Genomic DNA, 11,192 nt, shown 5'->3' on the forward strand with positions numbered 1-11,192 from the left:
GAGTTGGCCACATAATCAATTTACCATCCACAGGCTTGGCTGACTTTGATAAAGAGGATTTAGAGGGTTAATTTGAGCCCTCATATTTCTGAGAGGACGCTATACTTAGGAAACTTTCTGCACTGCGCTTCAGCACGGATTAGTTGTTCTACTTCCCATAAAACCTTATGTCTGCCAGCTTGCCTAGGATTAGAACTAAAATGGAGTGTGTAGATCCCATTGCCACAAATAGAGCTTCTGCACTAGGGCTGCTTTGCTTGGGATACCAGCCAAAGCTATAAATATTGAGGGCCTGATTTTTCAGTCCCTCACAGTTGCAGCATATATGTGTGTGTATATATATACACACACACACATATATATATATGTATGTACATATATATACATACATACATATATATGTGTTTATGTGTGTGATACTTCACACTCATGGTCATTCTGAATGCACACAAGCAAACTTTCCGTGCTGTCCTTGAAAACTTCGTATGACAGGACAGAGCCATGCTATTATTCATGATGTTTTGGAACACATATGAAATTAGAATTTTTGTCCCCAATAAGACAGGCTTGATGTTTTCAACTCTCAAAGGACAAATCTCAGTGGTATAGCTATCTGTGACATTCACAAGGGAAGATCACCTGGATACCTGCACCAAAATCTAGGCTCTTCTATTCTATAGTTTTAAATGATACCTCTAGCATTGCATAACTGTGCTGCCTGCTTTCCCAGAGGGGAGAGTCTTCCTTGGGAATACAGAAGGAAAATGTCAGACCAGTCAGTTTGTTACGTGAAGCCTGTTGTCTCTTCCTCTGGCTTGTTTATAGACCTTGATTAAATCTTGAAAGGAACACAGCTGTTGCTGGTACTAACTGCCAACCTCCCCTTTAAATGAGCAACACTAATTCCCCCTGTTGGTTATGTTACCGCTCACGAAAGATGGTGAATTGGCTGTTTGCCAACAAAGGTCCACAGGCAATGAAAGCTGCTGGTGCAAACACTCCTCAGCATGTCTTGAAGAAGCTGGTCTGCAAGGGAGAAGAGCCATCAAGGCCTTGCAATGCTGCTGGTCATGGGCTATGATCTGGCTACCTTGGCTGGAAAATGGTCCTGAGGGACTCAGTGTTGAACACAAGAGAGGGAGGACCAGCAGAGAGAAGTTCAAAACCTCCATTTCTGACACTCTCCAAGCCTGGTGGCTACTCCAAATGGCTGAAGGAGTAGCACAGACATGCAGGTGCTGCTGAGAAGCAGAATTACATCCCCATCTCTCTGAATTCCCACTGTCCTGATCAGGATCATGAGGAAAAAGCATCTCCACTCTCCTGCTCCTGCATCCTTGAAAAGAAGAAAATGGACACAATGCATGTGAAAGTGCACCGAAAGCAGAAACTTCAACAGCTGCGGTAATCATGGGCGGAGGCAGAAAATCCTCTCCTTTTCCAGCTCAACCTCACTTTCTCTTGCAGACTACAGTAGCTCAAAAGATCTGCTATTGCAGAATTCCAGCCATAGTTGGAAGGGCACTAAGATAAATTGGTTTTCCTTTATAAATCCACAGTAGTAACTCTTAGAAATCCCAGCCCAAGCTCAGAAGGCCTCTATGGAGAGTATCATGTAGACAGGTCAAAGGATAAACAACTATGACACTAAAGGTTTTTGAATTTGAGAGGCTATCCCATGCATCTGTATAAAAATCTGCCCACTCCTTGCTGTGTGGGTCATCCTTGTGCCAAGTTTTCCTTGTAATTCAGGAGCAAAAAATATATTCCAGGCTTGGTGCCATGCAGTGAAAACACATGTCTTGTCTGTACATAATTGTACAGAAACTGGAGCCTTTTATTTTTCATGAGAACAGGCCCATGACAATCAAATCCTGTCTTTCTAAGACACTTATCTGGCATCTTGTCACATAGTTTCTGTGGATTTCATATGTCTGACTTAACTATCCCCAAACTCCTGCAAGGCTGTTGGTTTTTTGCACTGATGAATTCTTCCCAATATCTATACTTTTTATTAATTTCCTCCAAAAATACCTAATAATTTCAACTAACATCCCTCTTATTGAATTTCTTCTGTTAAAAAGTAGATTAGCCTGACATCTCATAAATTACTCATGTTTTTGTTTTGAAACATTACACAGATGTATCTATATTTAACTTTTCTTAAATAGAGATAATACTTTTTTCTTCTCCCCACCTTTATCCAAACCATGAAAATTAAATAAAAAGGCTTGTTTTGGACTGGTTGGAGCATTTATATTTGACCTCTCAATAAAACAAACTGCTTTTTGTTGTTGATGTTTAACTGGAAATATTTCAGATGAATCCCAGTCGACATATTTTTACTGTAGATTTTTAAGCTTGGCTTATAAATCAAAACATTTTTTCATCCCATTATCACCTATTATATCAACTAAGCTCGTGGCGTAGGTGATTTAAATTCCTTACCTAAGGTCACAAAGGGCACTGGTGACAGAGAGCTGCACAGAGATCTCCCAGTCCTGGGGTACTGCAAGAAAGTGCATGAACCGGGACTCACCCTTGTCTTCAAAGCTCTCTCCAATGATCTCCTCATTCTGCAAAGCAAGTGAAATTCTTTTCAGAACTCACCCCATGAACTGGACTGTTAGAATTGGTGCCAAGGATTGTTCATATTTTGAGATAGTATTTCTTTCCCCCCCCCCCCCCCCCTTTTTTTTTCTGGGAAATTATCTTTTACAGAGTTAGGACATACTTTCCACCTCTCTCCCCTCCCCCACATATTTTCTGTTTCTGCTTTTTTTCATTGTAAATCTGGAAGATTTCTGACCTGAAAAGCATATTTTCTTTTCTGTTAGGAATGGGTAGAGGTCTGGCAAACTTGGCCTTGCCATCTGCCCTGTCAGTGAAAGCTCTTGCACTCTCAGCTTAAGCCATGGAGATGACCTTCTGCCACCCTCTCCTTCCTTTAGTGTGAGTTTTGGGAGCTGTTACTGCACATAAAGCTGATAGGCCTGGCTACAGCTGCATCAAAACTGGAGTTATGGTGGTGAAACCCATAGAAGTAGGAACCCAAGTGCTCTCCATGAGCCCAAATGCCTTGCTGTGACTGGACCCAGTGCAGCTGCTGATGGCAGGCAACCTCACCTCCATGTTGTAGCTTCTCTGCTCAGTGTCCTGAGCAACCAATCCCCTGCTGAATTTTCCCACCCTGTGGAGGGAAATTAAATTCTTTGTCAGAGCTGGGAAATCCCCAGAATGGCCTTAAACCATGTTCTTCAGAATGCCGTTGACACTTTGCAGTGTGCTCTGTTCATGCCCGTGCGTGCACACGCACAGAGCAGTTTGCTGCTCAGTCCTCCCAGGGGAGAGCCGTGAGAGTTTATTTTACAGTAACTCTCATACAGCAGTTAAAAATGGCTCTCACAGACCCTCTCAGGCTTCAGATCCTTCTTCTGGGCTAATCCCAGCATTCTTTTACAGCAGAAAGAGATACTCATTTCCTTGGTCAAAACCCTTCCCTCTGTATCACCTTCCACCCAGTTTACTCACTGCTGCTTTCAGCTGGACACACTAAGTCAGCTGGCAGGACCAGAAAGATAACTAGATAACTCACCTCTTCTCCCAGATGTTTGAGGGATGATTTGCATGCTTTTGTTTAAGGAAATTATTCCCAAGGAGTCTGCCCTCTTGACATGAGTACCTCCACCAGATACTTCAGGGTCTGGATGACAGATGGACTTGCAAAAATTCCCAAATATCCCTGGCTCCTGTGAAGTGTGGGGCTGGGTTGTAAGGTGACCTGATGCCAGTCCCCTCAGGTGGGCATCCTGGCTTTGCTTCCAGCTCTCAGGGAGGGCTGAAGGCCGCTCTGCTCCTCTGTAAAACACTGTATATAGCTTTAACATGGGGCTGGCTCGCAAGCCCTCCTGCCTCCCTCCCCATTCCTTTCGTGGTAGGAGAGCATGGAGACTGTGCCGTTGGAGTGAGCTGGCAGGGCATAGTGGGGAACTGCACCCTATTAGAGATCACAGCCCGTCCTCTGTGCCCCAAGAAGGTACAAGCACAAGAGGTGGGTGCTGACTGCAGTCAGTGCTGTTTGCCTGCTCAGTCTGTGAGCTGGTGTGAGGGAGGTGTCTGAGCAGCACTAAATCACCTGGCTGGGCTAACAAACAGGTGGGATCCATGTGGCCCTTCGAGCCACGTAACAGTGCTTTGAAGTTTTCTCCTGAAATTCAGGAACCAAGACCCTGTACACCACTGGTTTTGACTGGCAAAAGTATTTCAGATGCTCTGACAGGTTCAATAAGAAACTCAGGCTTCAAAAAATACCATTGCCCATAAATTCTGGCCTTTTCTAATTCAGTACAGGCTTCCCCTGCACCAGCCACTTTGCAGAACTCTTCTGATTGTGTGCCTTGAAAGAAGGATTTGAGGAGGCCATTGTAAATGGGATTGATCTGAGCAGAGACAGTGGAGTGGGGAGAGGGTCAATGTTAGCAGAGACATGGGGCGAAGCTTTCCCTGGCAAAAGGCAGGCTGGGAAGCAATGCCATATGCATCCTCAAGATGAATGAAAGTGCTTTCCCAGCTGTGCTCACCTGGATGTTGCCTAAAGATCCAGTTGAGGCGAGAGCCAAAGTTTAATGAGAAGAGCACACAGGCTGCCAGCTGGGTCAGGAACTGTTCCCATGGTCACACAGAGTTTACAGGACAATGCAAGAGACACACATTTGCTGCAAATGTCTGAGAAAGGAAACGAGTTGAACTGGGAAGGAGAGGGGGGAGAAAGAAATTGCAGCCAGGAAAGAGGCTTGGCTCCATGTTGAGGTACCACAATGTCCAAGAGAAAGGTGGTGAACTGAGGCTTCTGTTGGTTTGAACAGGTAGGACCATGCTTCCCTCTCCAGCCTGGAGATGGAAGAAAACACATGTGATGGTACCTATAAGGCTAATGTTGGGTATATTTAGTCTTCAAACTTTCTGTGGGGGCAGGTGAAAGCACTTGGCACCCTCCCCAAGCCTGAAGAAAGGCTTTACCATAACATACCAAGTGCTGGCATGAAATGTCGCTGTTCCTGTGATGAGGATACAGGAGCTCAGAGAAGAGGGCAGTGTGTTCTCCAAAGGCATGCAGCAAGTAGACCTTCATGGAGAATTGCCTATTTTTCTGAATGCCCCCACATTTTGACAGGCAGGTTGTGCTCTCCAAGCCTGTACGTGCTCCTTCCTAATTCATGTCACTGAAGAAGCTTGTACTGATCTGTCTCATTTTGTCCACTTCCTTCTGGAGATATGTTCACCTGTAGCTGCAGAGAAACTCCAGTCCTGCCCTCCATGGGGATTTCTCCTGTGTCCGTGGTAAAGTTTCAAGGACTCGCTTGCCCTCTGGCCCAAAGTTTTGGAAACCTGCCTGCAGTACTGAGAGGTGCTGGCCGGGATTTCCCCAGCAGCCCACAGCAATCAGGTGCCCAGACTGCCCACAAAGGAGGAGTGCCCCAATTCCTCAGGCTCCCTCCAAATCTTCCATGAAGAAACCAAAGGCTGCCCAGACCAGGTGTTCTGCCAGCTCCAGAACTACCAAATCCAACCCCCTGTCGCCTGAGGGGATGCAGAAGCTCGTTTTTGCTGCTGGCAGCCAGCTGAAAACTGCTGATGTCCCCAGCCTGTCTGCAGATGTGCCTTCCTCTCACTCCCAGACCTTTCCAGACTGGTTGAGTTTGTCAGGTTTTGGTGTGGTTTATACACATTATTTAGGAAAGTTTCTCACACCAACTTGCCCCTCTAGTTCCCATTAAAAAAAAAAAAAAAAAAATCTTGGCATGACACTTGCCAGAAGTTTTTAGCTAAAGTAAAAGCCAGTAGCTAGTGCCTTTTTTTTTTTTTTTTAAGTGGTTGTTTTAATTTAAAAAAGATAAATAAATTCAAAGGCACCAGTCCAGGCACTGTTTTTAATTTCTGGGAGGAGAAAAAAGCATCTGAAATCACTACCAGTTTTCTTTCTTTCTTGAGACTTGTAACTTAAAGTGATCAAAAATCATTGCATTTTTTAACAATGAGCAGAACAATATCCTCCAGGTGTTCAGAATGGGAACCTTTCTTGACCATCCTCAAGTGAGACCCCTGCTTGCAGCTGTGAATTTGGTGCTAAGAAATATCTAATTAGTAGATTATACCTTTTCCACAGTACCAGCCACCGCCACCTTGTTATTTTAATACAAGCTTTACACTGAAAGTAGGTAGAAATGCATTCTGACAAATAGACAGAAACCCTCTCTAGAGTCAATCTTTGGGCTTTGAAGGAGAAGAGACTCATCGGGTCCATCTCTAAAATTACATAGCAGAAACTGCTGACACATATGGAAGACTTTACACCCCAAAGTTTTGGCCCAGAATGTTTTCTTTTTCTGTTTAATTGTAATTTTTCTGTTTCACCATTTTAAAGTTGCTTGCAGCTGATATGTCTCTGCCAGTAAGTGAGTGCAGATTGAGTCACTGTTTTATATAGATTTGTCCATAAAGTCATGGAACTGACTTCTGAAATTTCTTGCCAAAGAAAAGGAAAGTTCAGGGAAGGGTAGGAGGACCTTACAAAGGAAAGGGCAGAGGACTCTAAAATTTTCCTGACCCCTTTGCTGAGACTTTTACCAAAAGTCTGATTTTCAGAACATTGACTAGATGGTTGATCATATAGAGGTGGTGTGAGGACTGCTTCTAATGGGGCTGTAAGAAATAAAGGTTTACAATGGCCACACTGGACAAAGAATCAGAATGAAAGCTTCAGTCAGTTTTGTACTTTGATGTGAGTTTTCCCAGTTTGAGATAGGACTGAATTCTGTGGGTGTACAGCCAAATGTCTGTAAGGCAAAGGACAGAGCTTCTTCAGTGGCTGTGTTTGGAGCTAGAGTACAACAAGCTGTGCCATCTCTAATGATGTGCAAATATCTATCTGCTTTAAATTATAACTCTCAGAAACTGAGGGATTTCCTAGAATTTCACAGCAAGCAATGAAGAGGACATATTTCTGGTTTTCAGCTCTGGCCACCTGCAGCTCCTGGGCTTTGCCACACGTTGCCTCACCAAGGAGGGGGCCCTGCTAAAGGAACATGGCACTTCACCCAAGTCTGGCCCCAAAGCAGGATGTATCCAGCTCCCACAGTAAAATTTAGCTCCATTTCACAGGAAAGCTTGCTTACTTGCAGTACAGCATATGTTTGGCTGGCCAGATTGAACTTCATGAAGGTAAGATGCAAGGCAGAAATGCCAGCAATTCTGACTTTGCCAGAGATACACTGTGGCCCCAAGAGCCTAAATCTTCACCTGACCAGGCAGTTTCGATAAGGACACATCTTTTCAGGAGTTGCAATGTTAAAATTGCTTTCAGATATGCTTCTTCCTGAGCTTTACAAGGCATATTTATATCATCAAAGGAGGTTTAGCAGGCTGGAAGTCTGCTTGAGCAGGACTCTCTCTTGCCCCTATTTTGTTTCCTGAATTGTTCTGTAGGGTTGGATGGGGGTTTTGTAGTAGGACTCTTAACTCAGAAGATGTTCTCATCTGCTCTGGTAACATAGCTTCCAATTTGTTGGAGACTAAAGCACCCTTTCAAATTTATTGTATTAAAGAAAAACAAGCAATAAAACTGCTGGGCAAGCCCAATGAAGTTCAGGTCTCTGCTGACACTCTAATCTGGGTAAAATGGGTGCAGGTGCAATTTGGTGAATTGAAGGCAGTTTTCTTTTTTGAGCTGCCTGGCTGATTGCGCTTGCGAGATGTCAGGGAGTGCTCCCTGCTGCCACCAGCAATACTGCTCCAGGGCTGTGAAGGCAACACACTCTCTGCCGTCTGCCCACCGCTGGGAGGGTGTAGTCCCAGCCCAGAGGTGACACTCACTAACTGCCTTAGGTGGGTAGCATCTGGGTCTGCAGTATGTGCCATGTGTGCTCTGAGGACTGGGAAAGGTGCAGGCTTGCATTCTGCTGGCCCCTGTGATGGTCTTCAGGAGCATGCAGGTGGGGATGCACACAGCTGAGCTACCCTGAAAGCCACAGCCCTCAGAGACAGACTTGACACGTGCTGTGGGCCTTTTCCTGTCCTCCACAGTCTCCCATTGCTGCTTGCTTGCAAACTCCTTCACAAGACAGAGGAGGTGGAAGTAGATACAAAACTAAACCCATTTCCCTATCCTGAAAAGAGAGGGAAGCTTTGCTTGTGTGTTACCAAAGTAACCAAGAAAGCAACCTCCTGACACTGCCGTGTGAGTCCTCAGCTGATTTTATAGCCTTTTGGCAAGGTCCTTCCAACCAAATGATATTAGCAGAGCCTGTGAGCAGGAGCCACTCTAATGAGGAAAACTCCTGCTTTCTGCAACTGCTAATGTAATAAGTGGCAATTTTATGGCTAAATCAGAAGACAAAAAAAACAAGGGGAGAGAAGGAGAAGAAGAAAACCTCTATTTTAAAATGCAGCCAAAATCTGCAGGAATCTACTGCTGCCAATTATTTTAACAGCTCCAACCTGTTTCCCCAGCAGAAGGAAAAAAATAAAAATACCCCTCCAGCCCCTCCTTCCTTGTCCTTTGGGAAGAGAGGGGTTTGGATTAGCTCTTCAGAATGAAAACAAACACATTGGGGCTTTTATAGAGCCAAGCTGTTCCTGCATCTTGAGAGCAGAGCGAGAAAAGATCTAACAGGTGCTGCATGATTTTATATGGCAGCGTCACGAGAGGTGCTGGTTCTCGCTCGTGAAAGGAGGCTTTCTTTGGCCTTTGGCTGGTGCCCTCCTATATCCCTGGAGCCAGTGGCTTTGGTTTAACAACCTATGGCAGTTATTTAAGTTCCAAGCAGTGCTAGAAGTCTAAGCTTGTGTCTGTTACATTCCTTTCCTTCTGCCAAAGGTGGATTTTGGGATATGGGACTCCCTTGATGGCTTGTGGGACTCCTGCTCCACTCCATGCCTCATGATAGGTGCTCCTTGGGAAAACCTGGGTACACTAGGATCAGGGCTAGAAAACTGACTTTCCCAAACAATCCCCCAAACTCAGGTCCTGCAGCACAGGCTGCTGAGTGCAGTCCAGCCCTTCTCAAAGTCCTGGGGGCGACCTGCATTCCATCTCATTATACAGCAAGAGCCATGCAACCTACAGTAATAAACAGTTCTGAAATTCCCATGAGAAACCTTGGGACAAGTCTTTCTCCACAATAGATGGGGAAGATCCTGGATAAAGAGGGATCAACCAACAGCAAAGTGGAAAAGTTTTCAAAATCCTATGACATATAACTGTAAGCACTGACGACATTTCCAGCAAGTCCCCAAATGACCCCTGCAGGCCTTGGCCCTGCCTTGTGATTTGCTAAGCAAGGAGCTACAGTGGTCTCTGCATCCTTTGGAGGAGAGATGTAGCATATGATTGCATCCCCGTGACACACAGCCACCAGGCAGAGGTGACGCAATATGGATGGGGGGGTTCCGATCACAACTATTTTAGAGGGCCTACTGGGACAAACACTTGAGCTGAGCTGAAATTGGGACTGACCTTTTATTGTCTTGTTGCTCTTGACATAAAAATAACCTCAAAATTAGCCCCAGCTGTTAGCAGGTTTCATCATTAAAACATTGTTTGGTATTTGAGAGGAAGGAAATCAGCCACTTAAAGAACAATATTGCTTTTTTTTCTTTTCTCCCTTTCCTTCACCTCCCACCTCCACATACACCATGATGTCTAGACCTGGGTTTCTCCATTGGGGCTGGTGAACTACTGACAGATAAGACATTCCACAAACTTTTTTGTTTCTTTTAGGAAGCGTTCCCTTCCCTTTTTGACACGCATTTGCATGCAGACAAGAAGATGAACAAATGAGGAAAAATCTGAGCTATAAACAAACCTTCAAAGTTTTAGCTGCATTTTTACTTGTCTGGAAATGTGGCAATACCATGCAAGGCTGGCTGTTGTTGTACAGATCCACTAAGCAGACTAGTAGAGAGCAGATCATCACCAGGGAACATATGCAAGCCACTCCACTGTGCATCCAGATGGATATGGAAAGCCTTCAGCACTTGGCTTTCCAGCAGGCCCAGTCTTCACTTTGGCTGAACCATACTTGGAAGGACAGAGAATCCATCAGCAGGGGATGATTAGCCTCCCTGATTAGGTTGGTAATCTGCAGTGTTCAGCTTTTTGACACCCTGTGTATTTTGACACCAGAGAGGGAAGATGGGGAGGCATGAACTATCCTCTGCTACAACCCTACCAAAAGAAAGGGGCATTTTGAGGACCATGTCAAGGATTTCAGGAGGAAACAGGAGGTGCTGTGGGGCTAACAGGGACACTCAAGCCTCAGAGCAATTCAACTGGGGATTTTGTGCCCTTGTCCCCATGACTCTCACTCCTGTTGTCAAAGGGAGGCTGCATTGGACGGTCGCTCCTCTAATCTATCCTGGCATGCAAGAAATAAAGGCATTTTACTCACTATCTCCCACAGTCCAATGCATTTCTGGGCAGGAAAACTTTAAAAGTCAGTAGGAAAGGAGCCACCTGAATACATGTTTTCCACAAGGCAGATTGGTACTCTGCACTCCAGGAGGAAGGTGGGGAATTCAGTGAGGGGCAGGAGGTATTAAGGGTACTTTCTGTCTCTTGACAGTGTTTAAAACTACCCAGCTTTATTCCCCAGTGCAGTGAAACCTTGTTTCTGAAACCTCAGCATTTCTTTGTGAAATGACATTCTTGGTCTGCAGCCAGCCCAAGACGACAGTCTCTGAGGTTATCAGTTGAGCTTTAGCCCAGGACTAATCAGGGAGAGGAAAAAAAACAAAACACATTACTGCTTGAGAGCTGTATTTGACTCTGTGTAGAACCGGTTGGTGGGCTAAGGCCAACTGGAGCAAAGTAAAATGCTTTTATGGTTGTTTTTTTTTAAATTCCCAACTGATAGTAGTTGACAGAAGCCAAAGCCTGAGAAGAGCTCAAAAGAACCTGTATCACCCTGGAAAAAACAATATGAAATATACATCTATCCCCAGGTACAAGCCACATGCCATCCCAGATACACCCCATAGGCGTATCCTATGGAAATATCTGACTGTTAATGTAGTAGGCAAACAAAGAAGTGAGGACTACAATATGCATTTGGGTCACTGAAGTCGGGTTCCCTGCTATTCCTAGCCCCTACTGCATATCATCACTTTCACAGCTGGATCCTTGTTGCAGCGGC

The sequence above is a fragment of the Myiozetetes cayanensis genome, unplaced genomic scaffold, assembly GCF_022539395.1.
Source record: "Myiozetetes cayanensis isolate MyiCay16 unplaced genomic scaffold, myiCay2020 scf9, whole genome shotgun sequence".
In the NCBI taxonomy this organism is placed as follows: Eukaryota; Metazoa; Chordata; class Aves; order Passeriformes; family Tyrannidae; genus Myiozetetes; species Myiozetetes cayanensis.